Source organism: Canis lupus, chromosome 31 (assembly GCF_048164855.1).
Source record: "Canis lupus baileyi chromosome 31, mCanLup2.hap1, whole genome shotgun sequence".
In the NCBI taxonomy this organism is placed as follows: domain Eukaryota; kingdom Metazoa; phylum Chordata; class Mammalia; order Carnivora; family Canidae; genus Canis; species Canis lupus.
Window position 1 is genome coordinate 27,654,723 of NC_132868.1, and position 18,369 is coordinate 27,673,091.

The window sequence follows — 18,369 nt, forward strand, 5'->3', positions numbered from 1 at the left end:
ATAAATTATCAGAATTTGACTCCATTTTACAGCGAGCAGACTAGGGACATAATAGAGTCAGAAATAGAAAGCTCAGGCCATTGCTGGTCCTGGAACACAGCTGTCATGTCTCCCTGTAGCCTGCAAGGGACCGGCACTGTCACCTTTGTCCTACATTTCCCCAGCACCGAGCAGAGTGCAAGCACATAACTGGCTCTCTATAGGTATTTGTTTAATAAAATTACTGAAATTTCAACCCAAAGAAATTGCATTTATCTTTCCAAAGTGTCTGCTAAACTGTCTTTTAAATGTGAACTACTATAGGATCATTTATAAAATCACAGCATTTTTAGATTCAGAAGGAAACTTAGTGACTCCTTGATCCCATTTCTTCTTTGCTTTTTTTTTTTTTTTTTTAGGAAACTGTTCATTTTCCATCAAACTTATTTCCATTTCTGGTTAAGAGTCTGTGGAAGAGCAGCTTAGGATCACTTGAGGGTCATTACTAGCCATTGAGTGACCTGAGCAGTGGGAGCTGCAGACCAGTCCTGAGCGAGAGCTAGTGCACCAGTTTTCAGTAGGGAACTACTGGACAGACGCAGAGACCCCTGCACACCTTCACACCATCTGAGACCTGAGGTTGAGTAGCAGTAAATTTGGGACCTGGGGCAGTCCATTCACCTGGAAATTCCTCCTTGGTCAAGGCTTTTTCAGGAGAGACCGGGAGTGGCCTCTCATGGGTGTTCACAGGAAGTGGTGCCACATGCATGCAGAACTCCCCAGGCCAGCAGCCACTTCCTCCGACCCACTGTGTGAGCTCCCTTGCTGTCGTGTGGGATGGCAATGCCCATACAGTGCAGAGGAGACTGTGAGTTACGCAGGGCGATGGTCAGCAGGTTAACATAAGGTGCCTCCATGAGAAATGGGTGGTCAGCCCTGGGATCAGTAATCAGCAGAAGACACAGCTCCCTGCAGGATGCCTGAACCTGGCTAGTGAAGGTTCCAGAAGTGAAGTGGCCCACAGTAGGAGAGGCTCCACTGGCAGCAGCCAACTTCAGCATAGCCCACTGGCCACTGTTCCTGGAGGATATGACACCTACCTCGCTCGGGTGTTTGACAGCAACAATGGTACAAGCTACAGGAAGAAGCTTCTCATAGGATATCTCTAGATTTGTAATATGCCATTGGTTTCTCTTTTGTAGATGGAATGTATCATTTTGAAGTCAGGGTTGGTGTCACCTAAGTGGGTTCCTGCCACAAGGAGTTAGAAGACATCCTTCTCCCTTTGCAGGAGGTCAGGGCTCTAGACATTGTGGAAGTTTCCCTTTAGGTTACATGGGAACCCAAAATGGTATGGACCCTCAGCACAGAAAGGCCATTTCACTTTTTCTTAAAGAAGAGAAATGAAGCCTGGAAAGGCAAAGTGACTTGTCAAGGTTATGAATCTAGTCAGTGACAGATCATGTATTTGTGGCCAGTGGAAACTCTCTAGATCCTTGCAGTCCAGGCAAATTCTGCATCCAGTGTCCTTTGACATATCTCAATTTGATAGCCCCACTGCCCCATACCCATGTAACCACCAACAAAGCCTTAGCATCTACATGAAATGTGAAATAAGAAAATGTTTCTACTTCATTAATTCCCTTGGAATTCACAGAATACATGTATCATAGCAGAAACAGTTGGTCAGTTGGGTCATTTAGAGTAGCTATCCATATAACCCAAAATGTGGCTTCTTGTTTTCAGCTTGGAGAGTATGAATGAAATCTTTAATGAATGGGATTCTTGCACAGTTTCACTGTGAATTTAATATCTATAATGAAGCCCAGAAGCCAAATTTCCCATTAAGGGTTAGCAGAATTAATGGTCAAGAAGATTCCCTTAGGCAGAGAAATAATAGTTCAAGTGGAAATGCAATTGCTTCTGTTTTGAGGTCTCTGGGGTAAGTCCTTGAAGTGACTGCTGCTACTACCAGAGGGAAGTCCCTGGTGGCCAAATAAAGAGGTTCCAAGTAAAAGAAAGAGTTGTTTAACTACACTGGCACAAATGGAAACCAAACAAGTAAATAAGAGAATCTGAGAGGAGAATTTGTTGGTTCGGTTTCTGAGTCTGCCCCCAATGGTTTCATTTTGCATATCTGTGGCATTTGGTTGAGGTGATGTGTGGTGAGAAGTTTCTGCTCATGGCTTTCCAATAAGAAATCCTGGAAACCACACTCAAGGGTAAGGACAAAAGAAACCCAAAAGAAGAAGTCCTTTCACAGCTATCCTTCACTCTCTACTGATGACTCCTAGATAATAAGTTACTTCCCTGAGCTCTCTTCTGCATTCCAAGCTGGATTTCTCACCCTCCTCCTGCAAGTCTCTACATGAAACATCCAAAGACAACTCAAATCTATTCTCATTGTCTTTGCCCTGAAACTGCTCCTTCTTCTATTTTCTCTTGCTCAGCAAAGCACCCTACCATTTACCCAGGTACCCAAGTCTGAAACTTAGAATTTCTTCTTAACTCTTTCTCCTGCATCACTTCAAACTCAGCCATCACCAGGTCCTGTCACTGCTGCCCTCTAAATAAATTTCACGCCTTTCTCTTTAGAAGGTGTAAGGACAGTGCCTTAGTGGATCATTGGTTCTCACCAGAGCTCCTATTGGGCTCCCAGCCCCCCTTTAGTCCCCTCCAGTCCACCCTCCACATTGTTCCTTATGGTCTTTCAAAATTAAAGTCCAATTTCATACCTTTTCACTCCTTAAAGTCCTTCAATGGCCCTGGCAACAGAAACATTTATAAAACAAAGAAGGAACATGTAAGTCTGGACACAAGAGTAGGAATTCGAGCCCTGTTACTCATCTTAGGCAATCACTTAGCCTATCTGAGCCCCCATTTTCTTCTCCATAAAATAAGACATTTTGAACTAATACAATGGATTTAAAATTTTTTAGTCTAGGACCAACAGTAAGAAATACGTTTAAAACCACAACACATACACACGCACAAATGTATGCATAAGCACATATACAAATGCACACACAAAAAGCCCATATATATGCACATGGAGACCACACATGTATAGGTATGCACATAAGTTCATACACATAGTACAACAAATCATATTGTAAAACAGTTTCCCAACATGAAACATAGCCTTTCTATGTACAAGGTACTCTGATACTTTGTTTTTGTCTATATTATTTAATTTTTAAATTTTTAGTGAATGAAATGTTAGTTTTGACCCACAAAATTAATTTCAGAATTCACTGTAGGCTGTGACCTGATAAATATTGAATTACACAGTTTCTAAATTTCATTCTAACTCTGAAGATTTAGATCAGCCAAATCAGAAAAGAGAACAGCTTCTAGAATATAGTAAGAAAGGCTAAGAAGGATCCCTTTTAACTAATATAAAAACACTTACAGCAATCACATAACCTAGTCAACAGCTCACTATTTTGCTGCTTGCAAATATGGAAACCACAGACACTAGCTAAAAATTAACAACAGGGGCACCTGGGTGGCTCAGTCAGTTAAATGACTGCCTTTGGAGTCTCAGGGTCCTGGGATCAAGCCCCATGTCTGGCTGCCTGCTCAGCAGGGTGGGGGTGTCTGCTTCTTCCTCTCCCTCTGCCCCTGCCCCCACTTGTGCTCTCCCTCTTTCTGTCTCTCTCAAGTAAATAAATAAAATCTTTTTAAAAAAATTAACCACAGACCTCAGTTTAAAGTTGTATAATTGGCTTTATGATAGTATACACAGCTCCCTGTCTCTTTAGGCAACCAGTCCCTTTTAAAACAACCCCAAAAGTGTGGAGAACAGCTTTTTCTTAATTTGATTATATATCTTGCATATCATTCTATGTTAGTATATTCAGATATACCTCCTTTGATGGCCGCATAATATTCCATTTCTAGACAGAGATTTATTTAATTAATTCATTACTGATGGCCATCTATACCAAACCACAAACATCCTAGAAGAATTTAAAGACAAAGAATACATGCAGTTTCCATTTGCTAGATATTACCAAGTTATCCTCCGTGGAAATTTTACTAATCTACACCACAGTGAACCAGGTATGAATGCCAGTTATTCCAAATCTTCACCAGCATTTGCTTGAGAATCAGCCACATGGATTCATATTTCACCTTTGGCATAAGGTGTGGGATCTTGAACAAGTTGCCTCAGTTTCCCTGTCTTTGGGCAATACCCACAAGGATTAAATGCAGAAATGAATGAAGAAGATATTTTATGATTTATCAGAGGTGTTTGGCAGCATCTTATTTACTACCAGCCCTCCCCAGTAATAGTAATATAATATTTAACTTTAACATACTATTGCAAATTAACTTACAATTTTAACAGTGTAAGCTCCCTGAAGGCTGTCAAATTTAAACACTATGCCTCTCAGCCTCCATGGCAAACTCTGTGCTCAATCAATGTTGACACATGATGTCTCAGTACACACATCTTCATCTTTAAACATATAGTTCTCAAGTGAGTCTTGCTTATTGATGGTCTTAGAAATTTAAGGCTTCCTAAGCTCTAATGCAGTGCATAAGGGACCGAAAGAAATCATTGTAGATGACCATTGTCTATTACCAAAAATAGTTCGGTTTGTTCTGGCAGAGGCTGGTTTTGCAGTGCCATAATATACCAAAGGAAAATTTTCAAAGCAACATTCTTTAGAGTCATTTACTAGAACTGAATTTTTTTTCTTAACAACTTTACTGATGTATAATTTACATATCCTAAAATTGACCTATTTTGAGTATAAAATCAGTGACTCTTGGTAAATTTACAAGGCTGTGCAAACATCACCACAATCCAGTTTTAGAACATTTCTAGCAACCCCGTAAGACTCCCACATGCCCGTCCACATGTCCTCTCCAAGCACACCGTGTTTGTTAGCCAGGGATGAGTAGAGAACTTGGATCTTCTCTGCTCCCACACTGCACACTCTCAGAAGGCAGCTAGGGTGTGTGGAGAATTTTTCAAGTCCCTCCGTGATTGTCTCATTCCCAGGATCTCCCTATGAAATTTCTTTTGGCTTTTTGGCCGTAAGGTGGCTTTTTCCAACCCAGACTACTGCCTGGTGGTGAATGAAGTGCTGATGCCCCTATTCACTTGCCACCAACATCCTTTAACTGATGGCATGACTGGAAGGTGTTTTCCACCTTTTGCTGGAATTCAGTTGTGCTCCCTCCAGCAGCAAATCTGCTCTGCTTGCTTTCGGCTTTGCTGTCCTCTGCTAGAAGCTTTGCACAGACTGAGCCCAGACAGAGGAGGGGTGAGGTAGAGCAGTGCCAGGCAAGAATGCCACACCCTCCCACCCTTCTTACCAAAATATAGCAGTTCTGGATTAAAAGATTCCTTCTCAGTTTGTTGCTTGCCTTTGGTAAATTTCCAGAGCCCTGAAGTGGATGCTGTTGACAATGTTGTCTAGTTTTATTATTAATTTCTAGGGAAACGACATGCTAACTTGCTCATTCCACCCTACTGGAGTCTGGAACTTGAATTTGAACATGAACAGCATCCTTCTACCGGCTTCTCAGTGTTCTAGCAGCTCTGACCCTTGGCCATCAGTGGACATTACTCTAAGTGATGAATGCTTTGAAAGGAGAGCCAGGACCCAATGTCACTGTACCAGACCTGTCAATCATCAGGAGTGGCCGGACAGCACTCAGCATATACAGTTTGTCTTGGTTCTTCAGAGAAACTTGATGGACAAAATGAGCCCAATAAGACAGAAGAAGCAACAGTAAAAATATGTATTATATGTAAGACTCTTGTGGCTTAAAAGCTGAGAACTAAACCCTGTCCCAGCTCAGGAAAATCCAGAGATGGACATTTGGACAAAAGATAACCTCATATAGGACTGTGCAGTTAGAACTCTGGGAGACAGCTATGGGGCAGAAAGAAATTATTGACTTGAGACTGACTATTTTGTTGTAAGCAGTATAGAAAATTCAGTGTTCTCTTGTATCCAGATAAAGGAATCCTTTACTAATGTACCAAGAAGACAGTACAGCCTGATAGCTTGATGTGCGGAGTCTGGCGCCAAACTCGCTCAGATGGAACGCCCCCCCCCCCTTCTATCTATGCTTTTTACATGCTGTGTGACCCTGGGGCAATTTTCCTAAGCTCCTTTCCCTCACCTGCCATATCTGTAAACAATACTTGCCTCAGAGGATTGGTACAGGTGGAAGGTCTCTGAATCATTCCTGACCTATGGTATAAGCTCAATAGATATTAGTTCTTATTAATATTTTTAAACAATGTTTCTAGGGTTCTCCACCCTTCATGAGAGATCATTGGCCATAAAATGTCCTTACCAGCTCTGGGATAGAGGAGGGGAGTAGGAGCAGAAGCTTAAGAATGGTGCTTTCAGATGCAGAATTGTGCCCCCCAAATGGTAGCAAGTTCACTCAGAATGAGCCACTGGCCACTCTGCTTCTCAGACAGGTGTTTGGGAGCTCCTCAGGACCATCCCTCCTCCACCCGCAATCCCTGAGCCATCAGGCCCCACTGTGCCTGGGCCACATGCCTACTAACCAAGCACCCCTTTCCTCAAGGTGAGCATCCAAAAGTAGGAGGTCCCTCAATTCTCCTACCTCCTCCCTTCAGCTCCTGTAGCAGGTCCTTGGCAGCTTGCACTGTCCCAACCAGCCTGCTAGCTCCGCCTGGCTCCAGGCAATGGCCAACATTCCCTAAGGTGACACTTAAGAACCCCATTAACAGCAGGTATCTGCCTTTCTGGTTTTTTAGGATTTTATTTATTTATTCATAAGAGACACAGAGAGAGGCAGAGACACAGGCAGAGGGAGAGGCAGAGGGCTCCGCGGGGAGCCTGATGCTGGACTCAATCCCAGGACCTAAGGATCACCACCTGAGCTGAAGGCAGACCCTCAACCACTGAGCCATCCAGGTGCCCCATGCCCCATATCTGCCTTTCTGATCATCTGAGCTAACTAGTCACCAGCTTGCTAAAGACAAACCAATGAAAATATATATATGCCATATTTTTAGTATAGGTCAAAATTATAATTATTCCAAAATTTGATTTCAGTTATTGTTTAGGGCCACATGAAACACCATGTTTTAAATGTGTTTTAAATAATTTTTGATCTCTTAGAAATATATGCCAATCCCATTTGGGGAGCTCAGGATTAAACACACTAAGAGTCCTTATCACATTGAGTTTCCGTTTTCTTGCTATCGAACATAAACTCAGATCTGGCCATATGGGTTTAAGTGATAAAATCAAGCTTATAACAACCAAACCAAACCAAAATAAAACAAAACAAAGCACTAAGAAAGCAGTGTGCATAGTGGCTTAAGGTGCAGCCAGTGAGTACAGACTGCCTGAGGTCAAAGACTTGCACTTCCCCAGGCTGCTGGGTGAGGTTGGACAAGTTAATTAACCTTGCTGTCCCTGATCTTTCAGTGGGAAAATAAGGATAATCATAATACCTGCCTCATCGGGTTAAGAACTAAAGGGTGTCATGTGTGTGGCACACTTAGAAAAGTACCTGACACACTGTGGATGCTTACAAAGTTTAGCTATTCTTCTATTTGTTCTTATTATATTTTTTGCTGGTCAGCTAAATCAGCATTTCCTAATTGCTGGTCCATAGAACTCAGAGAGGTCACAAAACCTTACCACACTAAATGGACTTCATTTTTAAGACAAAAACTCACATTACGCTTAATCAGTAAGGTAAATTATATGTCGAGTCAACATGTTGGAAACAATTTGTATTTTCAGTGATAAATAAATAAAGGCATTATTCAAATATTTTACTCTCTTTATTGTAAATTTTCATAAGAATGAAGTCTGTACTTGCACACCTTTAACAGTCTGAAGAAAGAATTTTTTTATTTGACTCATCCACAGTAATCCAGTGTTGGGAGATGTTGTAGGAGAATAAGCACTTAGAAAGAGGCTGCTAAAAAAAAAAAAAGAAAGAAAGAGGCTGCTAAACTCCTTAATTCCCACATGAATTTATAGCCACAGTAGATTAATGACTGTCCCTGGACACATTCAACATCAATACCAAATTAAAATAATTAGAAAATAGTTATTTAAAACAGTGTGCTAAATATCTTCGTAATACATATAACAAAGGAACAATATTTGCAGTATGTTAAAACATCTTATCAATAAGGAACAGGCTAACAATGCAATTTATAAGTGACAAAAGAGAATAAATGGACAAATTATAAAAGAAATACAAATGACTACACAATATGAAAAGGTCCTCAACTTCACTAACAATAAACAAAATGATATATTTACTCCTAACACGTTGGCAAAGACAAAAATAAATAATTGATGTCACTTGGGATTAGTAACAGTTTGGAGGCAACGTGAACTGGCACAGCTTACAGCAAGAATGCTGCAAGAGCTTTCTCCCTCTCAGGTTCAAAACCAGCTGGGAAAAGTGCCTCTGAGTTCCATCAAATCCCATAGGCTCTAGTCTCATGCACGTCCCTAAAGCAAGCCCCGTGGCTGAGGAATACAGCACCACGGTTGGCTTAGTCTGAGCCAGTGTTGGAAGCCCACAAAGGAGACAGAAATTAAAAGTAACAGGTAGCATTTAAAGCCACAGAAATGAATAGGATCACTCAGGGAGAAAATTTCTTTTTTTATTATTATTTTTTATTTATTTTTTTATTGGAGTTCAATTTGCCAATATACAGCATAACACGCAGTGCTCATCCCATCAAGTGCCCCCCTCAGTGCCCGTCACCCAGTCACCCCCAGGGAGAAAATTTAAAGAAGAGCCCAGCACCATACTGTGGGAAGCTACAATGTGACCACAGATATTGTTGTGTTCCATGGTTGTTCCATGCTTTTACATTCTTACTTATGTACCTATGTTTTGTTTTGGTAATATATAAGAGGTTACCTCACATGTACCGTTCTATACCATATTTGCTTGTTTCTCTCACCAATATGTCCCAATTTCCATGCCTGGTATCCCCAAGTTTAGGGCTTCCCTAGTCTGTTTCTCTGACTTAACTCTTGACTGGGGCCACGGAGAAAGGGCTCCTTATGCCCCAACCCATCTCACCCCTACCTTCCCAATAATGTTACCACCATTTCCTGAGACTTGGCAGGAAATGTTTTATGTTCATATATTTTATTTTTTGTTATCCTTTCCAGAATTTATTATCATGATTTGGTCTCTTTGGGGGTATATCTGTGCTGTTGTTTCAATGAGTTTTCCAGAGAGTAAGTGTGTAAGTCATATGGTCAGTCTGCTACAGCAAAGCAAAAGTCTTCATAATGTAATTTAGGAGATAAAAGCAAGTTACAGAAATATCTACATCTATGTATATAATACATATGTTTACATATAATACCATTTTTTAAAAAGCTTTTATTTATTAATTTGAGAGTGAGAGAGAGAAAGAGCACAAGCAGGGAGGAGAGGGAGAAGCAGGCTCCCCACTGAGCCTGACATGGAGCTCAATCCTAGGACCCAGGGATCATACCTAGGCAGGAGGCAGACACTTAACTGACTGAGCCACCCAGGTGTCACCATATAATACCATATTTAAATTAATAAATATATACTCTGTATGAAGTCAAGCAAGAAATTTCTATAGTATACATCTCTATATTTTAAAAAGTTTTTTGGGGCAGCCTGGGTGGCTCAGCGGTTTAGCGCCTGCCTTTGGCCCAAGGCATGATCCTGGAGACCCGGGATCAAGTCCCACGTCAGGCTCCCTGCATGGAGCCAGCTTCCTCTCTCTGTGTCTCTCATGAATAAATTTTTAAATATCTTTTTTGAAAAAGTTTTTTGAATGGGCATTGAGTATTTTTACAAAGAAATATTTTTTAAAAATCAGTAAGCTGATTTTTAATTTTTAAAGAGAGAACATGGTTATTAAAGAAATCATTAAAAATTCAAGAAGGAAAATGGATTTTAGAAAACCTTCCATAAAGTGTGGAATTATTGTATTGTACATCTGAAACTAATATAACACTGTATGTTAACTGGAATTAAAATCAAAACTTAAAGAAAATCCTTCCATAATTGTCTTTCACTTTGGTAGTAACTATTTGTCAGATGAATATGAATAAAGGGCTTGTATGCCCTTTATCTTTTCTCCCTGCAAGTATGCACATACTTTTTCTCCTCAATGGAATAAATCTGAGCATAATGATGTTTTCTCTTAACAACATTTCATGAGCATCTTTCCAAATCAATAAAGAAGTATCAGCTAATCTAAAAGAATAGATTTAATATTCTTTTTCCACAGAGCAATGAAATTAGAAATCAATATGGAAAGAAAAGGGAAAATACATTTGAAATTTTAAAGATATCAATCTAACAGTATATGCATTGAAGAGGAAATTACAACATAAATTCAAAAATGGTGGATACTAAAAGATAACCAAAGCTCTACAAATCAAGAATTGTAAGATGTAATGAATGTATATTATGTTAGTAGTCTTAAATGCATTTATTGGTAAATAAGAAATCTTTAGTAACTAAGTAAGATTGAAAATAATTTTATTGGGATGCCTGGGTGGCTCAGTGGTTGAGCACCTGCCTTTGGCCCAGGGCGTGATCCTGGAGACCTGGGATCAAGTCCCACATCAGGATCCCTGCATGGGCCTACTTCTCTCTCTGCCTGTGTCTCTGCCTCTCTCTCTCTCTCTCTCTCTCTCTCTCTGTGTGTGTCTCACATGAATAAATAAATAAAATCTTTAAAAAAAAAGGAAAATAATTTTATTTTTAAAATCTGTGTTGTAATTACATGACTATTACATATTGGTTTTTTGCTTTTCTGGGTATTTGGGATAGCTCATATATTAAAGCTTCTTAAGAAAAATAGTTAACTCAGGAAGCGTTTGACTCAAAGTAAACTCAAAGAAAGTAGGAAAAAGGGAATAAATACAAAAGCAAGAACTAATTATGATCAATAAAACTAAGGGCTAGTTTTTGAAAAGACAATAAATAAGCTGCTGGTTAGACTGATCCAAAAAAAAAAAAAAAGAGAGAGAGAGAGAGAGAGAAGACACAAATTAGGCACAAATGAATATTAGAAATGATAGGAAGATATAACTACAGATGCAGTCAAAAGTTTTAAAAAGTGTAAGAGAAAAATGTAAGTTTGGAAAACATAAATTATAAAAATATATTCAAAGAGAAATAGAAGACTTGAATAAACAATTATTTTAAAACTTGAATAAGTTGCAGGGGAGAGAAGTGCCCCTTTCTCCTCTCACAAATGGCACACTATGGTTTCACAGGCAGGTTTTAACAACATTCAACAGATTATTTTGTCCAATACAACCACCACAAAAAACCAGAATGCTTTTAAAAGAAATAAAGAAAGCTAGCAACTTAATACCCACATAAAAAGAGTGATGTTGGACCCCTACTTTACACAATATGAACTCAAAATAGATCAAAAACCTCCGTGAAGAGCTAAAATTATAAAACACTTAAAAGAAAACAGAGGCATAAATGACCTCAGATTAGGTAATGATTTCTTAGATGTGACACCAAATCACAAGCAACAAAAGGAAAAATACACAAAGTGGACAGCATCAAAGTTTAAAATTTCTCTGCTTCAAAGAACACGATCAAGAAAGTGACCATACAATCCACAGAATGGAGAAAAAATTTTGCAAATCATATGCCTGATAAGAGACTTCTATCTAAAAAAATATAAAGAACTCTTACAACTCAATAATAAAAGGACAACCTGGTTCAAAAATGGGTAAAGGATCTAAATAAGCATTTCTCTAAAGAAGATCTACAGGTGGCCAAGAAGTACATGAAAAGATGCACATCATTAGTCATTAAGGACATGCAAATCAAAACTATACTGAAATACTACTTCTAACCCACCAGGATGACGATAAGTCAAAAGTCAGATAATAACAGTTGTTGGTGAGAATGTAGAGAAATTGGAACCCTCATACACTAATGGTGAGAATGTAAAATGGTACGGCTATTTTGGAAAACAGTCTGGCAGTTCTTTAAACACTTACCATATGACCCAGCAATTCTATTCTAGATTTATACCCAAGGGAAATAGGAAAAGGATTGAAATTTTGATATATGCTATAACTTGGATGGATCTTAAAAACATTTGGCTTAGTGAAACAAAGCAGACATAAAGGACAAGTGTTGTATGATTCCATTTACATGGGATACCTAGAATAGGTAAATCCATGGACAGAAAGTAAAAAACGGGCTATTAAGGGCTGGAAGGAGAAGGGAATGAGTACTGCTTAACGGATATAAAGTCTTTATTGGGGATGTTGAAAAGGTTTGGGATACAGATGATGGTGATGGTAACACAACATTGTAAATGTATTTAATGCCACTGACACGTAAACACACAAATGGTTAAAATGATAAATCTTACATTATATATATTTTACTACAATAAAAAAAGAAATGAAATATTGATACATGCTCCAAAATGGATGAACCTTGAAATTACACTAAGTGGAAGAAACCAGTCAGGAAAGGTCACATATGGTATGATTCCATTTATATGAAATTTTGGAATAGGCAAATTTATAGAGGCAGAAAGAGTAGTCCTTGCTTAGGGCTCAGAGGGAGGGAGAGCTTAGGTGTGTATAGTTTTTTTATGGGTTGATGAAATGTTTTAACAACGATTGTGATGACTGTTACATAGCTCTGTAAATATGGTAAAGCCATTGCATTTTACAATTTAAATGAGTAAATTACATGGCATATGAATTATGCCTTCATAAAGCTGTTACAAAACACCAAAAAATTATTTAAGTTATTTAAAAATAAGAAAATAAAGAACAAAAAATTAAAAATAAGAAGAAATAGAAGAATGCAAAGAAGATACACAGGAAATGGAAGAGAGAATGAAAAGAAAGAAGTTCTTTTAATCAGTAAGTAAACACAAAATCATTTGTTTATGATAGAAGAGTAAACTCTCAGACAAACTTTTTAAATGTTGCTGAATCCAAGCTCAATACACCAACATCAACAGCAGCCTATACTAGGCTGAATAGTTGTCCCCAGTGATATCAGGTTCTAATCCTTGAAACCTAATAAGTGTTGCCCTGTTTGGAAAAAGGATCTTTGCAGATATGATTAAGTTAAGGATCTTGAGATGAGGAGATCATCCTGAATCATCTGGGTGGACCTTAAATGCAATCACATGTTTCATAAGAAGGCAATTCCACACATACACACATGGAGAGGGAGAGAGAAAAAGAGAGGGAGAAGAGAAGACAACATAGAGCAGAAAGGGATTTGAAGGTTGACCTTGAAGACTGGATTGATGTAGTCACAAACCAAGAAACACCACAGCCTCATCCAGAAGCTAGAAGAGATGAGGAACAAATTCTCCCCCTAGAACCTCTGGAGGCAGTATAGCCAGGCCAATAGCTTGATTTGGGCTCTGGCCTTGAAATTGTAAGAGAATAAGTTTGTGGGTTTTTTTTTTTTTTTTAAGATTTTATTTATTTGTTTTGAGAGAGAAAGCTGGTGGGGAGGGGCAGAGGGAGAGAAAAACCCAAGCAGACTCTGGGCTTAATCTCAGAACCCCAAGATTGGACTTGAGCCAAAACCAAGAGTTGGACGCTTAAACAACTGTGTCACCCAAGTATCCTTAAATTTCTGTTGTTTTAAGCCGTCAAGTTTTTAGAAATGGCAGCCCTTGGAAACTAATGCACAGCCCTATAGTACCCACCAGAAGAAACTAATTAAAAGACATAATAAACAAAAGTTCCCACTCATAATAGCAGTAAACACTTTAAGATACTTAGAACAAATCTAATACCATTTAGCACTAATCACAGTTTCTGGTGAGGCGTCAGGCCTTGCTTCCCTATCAGACTAAAAAGCCCTTTGAGGGTAGGGAATACATTGTTACTGATGAATGATGTGTCCAGTGCCTCCTATGAACTGGTTAATCCACCAGGTACTAGAAATTTAAAAATCAACAGAAATAGAGTCTGACCTCACAGCAAACAGACAGGTTATAACACTAGAGTGCAACAGGTATTTCAAGAGTAGAATGAACAGTTCCGTGGAACTTTAGCAGAAAGAAGAGACCCTACCTTGAAAAATTAAGTTTCACAAAGGAGAAAGCTTCTGAACTATCTCTTCAAACTTCAGGCCAAGAAGCGGTGAAGCAAGAACAGTGCAGGTAGAAGGAATAATGAGCATAAAGATAGTGAAGTATCAGGAAAGAATTGGACATGTTTGGGGAATGGTAGAGTTCACTCTGTTTACACTGTGGGCACTATTCTGTGTGTATTGCATACTTCCTAAGGAAAAGCTGGGGCAGTAGGAAGAGGCCAGATCAGAAGGAGAAGGAGAAGAAGAGGAAAAAGAAGGAGGAGGAAGGGGAGGAGGAGGAGGAGGAGGAGAGAAGAAGAAGAAGAAGAAGAAGAAGAAGAAGAAGAAGAAGAAGAAGAAGAAGAGGAGGAGGAGGAGGAGGAGGAGGAGGAGGAGGAGGAGGAGGAGGAGGAGGAGGAGGAGGAGGAGGAGGAGGAGAATGCCTAATGAATAAATGTAGTATGACTCCCAGTTGGTAAGGTGGAAGGTAGATTTAATGGTGAGATGAAGCCACAGCAAAACAAAATCAGGCAAATACATGGGAGAAGGACTCAATGTGTGGGCAGAGTGCAAGTTTATTTGAGTCCTGCTGGTGTATGTGCTTGTAAGTGGAGATTTTTGTCTGGAGCTCAGGAATTTGAGACCATTGGAAATAGATGAAATTCCCAGGTAAAAGCATCAGAGCAAGAAGGGATAAGATCAAGGATGGACCTCACCCTTCCTTCTTCCACCCTCATCCCCTCATTTATATTGGGTTTTCACCAACTCTCAAGAGATAGATACTCTCAAGAGGTAGTCCGCAAAGGAAACTCAGAAGTAGCTCCAGATGTAGGAGGAACATGTTCGCCTGATGCCAAGGGAAAAGAGTTGATCAGGAAAGAATGTTTATCCTCTCATGGGCTACAAAGAATCCAAGTAGGATGGGAACCACAGGAATGGCAATTAGGACACTGGATTAGTCAGCTTGGGCTGCCATAACAAAGTACCATGGATTGGGTGACTTAAACAACAGACATTTATTTTCTCACAGTTCTGGAAACTAGAAGTCTGAGACCAGGGTGCCAACATGGTTGGGTTCTGGTGAGGACTTTCTTGTGGCTTGCAGAGGGTTGCCTTGTCTCTGTGTGCTCACATGGAGGAGAGAATGGGAGAGGGAAAAGGAGAGAGAGAGACAGAGAGAGGGGCTCCATTCTCATGACCTCATCTAAACCAATTTTACTCCCAAAGGCTCCATCTCCAAATACCATCACATTGGGGGTTAAGCCTTCAAAATATTAATTTTGGCGGGGACACGATTAGTCCATAGTGGACATTGTTAATGACCCTTGAGAGAGCAACTTGAGAAGAGTGGGGAGACCGGAAGCAGAGCATAATGGTAGAAAGTGAATGGGAGTAACCTCTGATAATTTTAGGTCTTTGTGCCCGGAGTATAGTAGGACCTTTACAGATAACATTAAATCAGTGTGGAAGATTCTCAGAATTTTACCCACCCCCTTCCTAAATAATTACACCCTACCTTGAGTTTCTCCTGAATCCTTCTTCCAAATCCCTCTGGACTAGCTTTGCTTTAGATGTCACAATTGTTCTGCTGAAAGCACCTGATGACCATGCCCAGGAGAGCATGAGGCAGCAGCACGTAAGGAACCTGAGCATGGAGACACTTGCATTAAACCAGGGAGTGTTCCCAGGTCTAAACAGGGTAACCTCTACTCAGTTTCAGTCAACTGTTACTGTAAAGAATTATAGGCCCGGAATTCCTGTACATTTGTATCTTCTATGAGAAGTCATAATCTCAGATTATTATGTAAAATCACCCAACTTTTCCTTTAGCAACTAATTCAAATTAGTGTCAGAGGTTCAACAAAGTGCACCAGCAGGGCTATGAGACACTCAAGAGACACGCAACCTTCAAATCATCGTGTTGGTCCCTACGAAGACTTTGCAAGAAGTAAATTAAACATGAATGATGAAAAGTCTGGGGCACCTGGGTTTCAGGGGCTGAGTGTCTACCTTTGGCTCAAGACATGATCCCAGGATCCTGGGATCAAGTCCCGCATCGGGCTCCCTACCAGGGAGCTTGCTTCTCCCTCTTTCTATATTTCTGTCTCACTCTGTTTCTCTCATGAATAAATAAATAAAATCTTTTTTAAAAATGATGAAAAGTCCTGCTGCTACATAATAAGTCATAAAGTTAAGAACCTCATCAACTCCTAGGCATGATTTGGGTTGAGAACAAAAATAAAACTTTCCCTAAATCATGGAAACATAACCCAAAATACAATTGCAGAGGGCACTCAGAGATGTCAAGTAACATTCCTAACTGATCAAGAAGGACAAGCAGGCTGTTGACAACACAGTCCTTTCCGTCCCCATCAGAGCAGCCCTCCATGAAGAGAGGCCACAGGGCAGTAATGTCACTCAGATCTAGGCTCTCACTAGGAGCAAGATTGGAGGGGAGTCAGGAAAAAGAGGACCAGATTCTGTTCCCTTGACCTCTTAGAAACCTGTTTCCTCCTTTATACAACCAAGGGGCTGCTCCTGGGGCTCTCCCCAGTCCCTTGTCCTCTGCTGTGTGCACCGAGTAGTGGGCTGAACGCGTGTCTGTTCCCCTCTGTGACACAGTGTTGTTTTCTGGCCCCAGGAGCAAGCGACACCTCTTCCGCTGGATGAAAAGCTGTTGTCACAGGCCTCAACCAGTCAGCACTCTGAACCAGCACCTTGGGGGAATAAACAGTGTCAGAAATTCATCTTCATAACTAGTAAGTGAAATTTGGGAAAGAAGAAAGACAAGAGTCAGACAAAGGGAATCATTTCTTTTTGTTCGTTTTGTTTTGTTTTTCCACTCAGCATCCCTTCCCTTATTGAAATGAGAGAGACAGCTTAAGAAAAAGTCTTGCTCTTAGAAGAATAAATTGCATTCAATTTATTCATTCAACCACTCACTCAACTAATATTTATGGAGTGCTTCTGGGTGCAGCCCCTGTCCCAGGTTTAGGGATATATATATATATATATATACACTTCAGGGGATATAGATTCAACCCAAGGGTAAGTAGTACGTAACCTTGAAGGACTCCCCACTGTTGAGTGGCATAGTCAGGATTTGAACCCAGGCAGTCTGACTCCATATGTACATGTTATGAAAGAAAGGCACTGTGAAGAGGTGTACAGACAGCCTCCCTAAAAATGATTCGTAAGCTGGAAGGTGGAGGAGGAGCAAGTCACAGAAACCGTACAGGGAAGGGTACTCAAAGAATAGGAAACAAGCAAGTCCAAAGAACTGAGTCCGAAAAAGCATGGCAAGTCCCAGAAACTCTCCAAGGACCAGCTGGCCAGTAACTTTTGGGCTGCTAACAAAAGAAAGCCAGTAAGCAGATTCCAAGATTACTGGAGACGTGGCCGCCAATCCGATGGCCATCGTGAGGAATTTGGATTTTACTCCAAGAGCAATGGAGAGCTGTTTTTAAAGGGATATAAATAGGGGTTGACATTATCTGATTTTTGCAAAGATTCCTCTGGCTGTCGCATGAAAATTAGATTTCGGGAACGCAGGAGAAACCTGATCATGAGATGGACACAATCATTCAGGCCAGGGATGGTGGCTATGGAGAACCGTGAATGGACAGGGATACATCATGGAAGCAGAACAGAGAGCATGGTGATGGCTTGGATATAGGGGGAGTGGGGATGGGAGGCAGTGACAATGGCCTCCAGATATTTGCTCTGAAACACAGACATTTGTGGGTCCGGCTTACCACGGTGGGGAAAGCTGGGGCAGGAATGGGTCCAAAAAAGAAAACACGGTATTTTAGTAAGTAAATGACTGGGCTTGGGAAACACTGTTTTAGAAGAACCCCTTAAATACAATGTCCCATGTCACAGTGCTGATCAAGTCTTTGCCCTGCCTCAAACACCTCGATCCTTCTCTAGGCATCGAGATGAAACACAGAATAGCACGGCATTTAAAGCACTTTATGGTGCGGACCCAACTTTATTTCTCCAGCTCATCTCCTTCCACTTCCTACCTGTATTCCTTCCCCTTTCATCATCATCATCATCATCATCATCATCATCATCATTATTGTCATTGTCATTCCACATCATTTGCAGTTCCTTAAATATGCCTTTCTCTCCCCATTCCTTTTAGCCTTGTTCTCTTTCCCAAAACATCCTTCCCTCTTCATCTGCTTGCTGAACTCAACTCAAAAGTGGAACCTCTTCATAGAAGCCTTCCTTGATTGCACCAGGCTGAGTTACGTGTGTTTTCTAATAAGGCGGCATAGTATTAATGCAGAGCACAGAACCTGGAGCCAGATTACCTGG

At 40.3% G+C, this 18,369-nt stretch overlaps 1 pseudogene; it reads right to left on the minus strand.

Moving 5' to 3' along the window:
• Positions 1-467: 467 nt before the first annotated feature.
• LOC140622353 (small ribosomal subunit protein uS2-like) lies at positions 468-17,464 on the minus strand (annotated as a pseudogene).
• Positions 17,465-18,369: the final 905 nt, after the last annotated feature.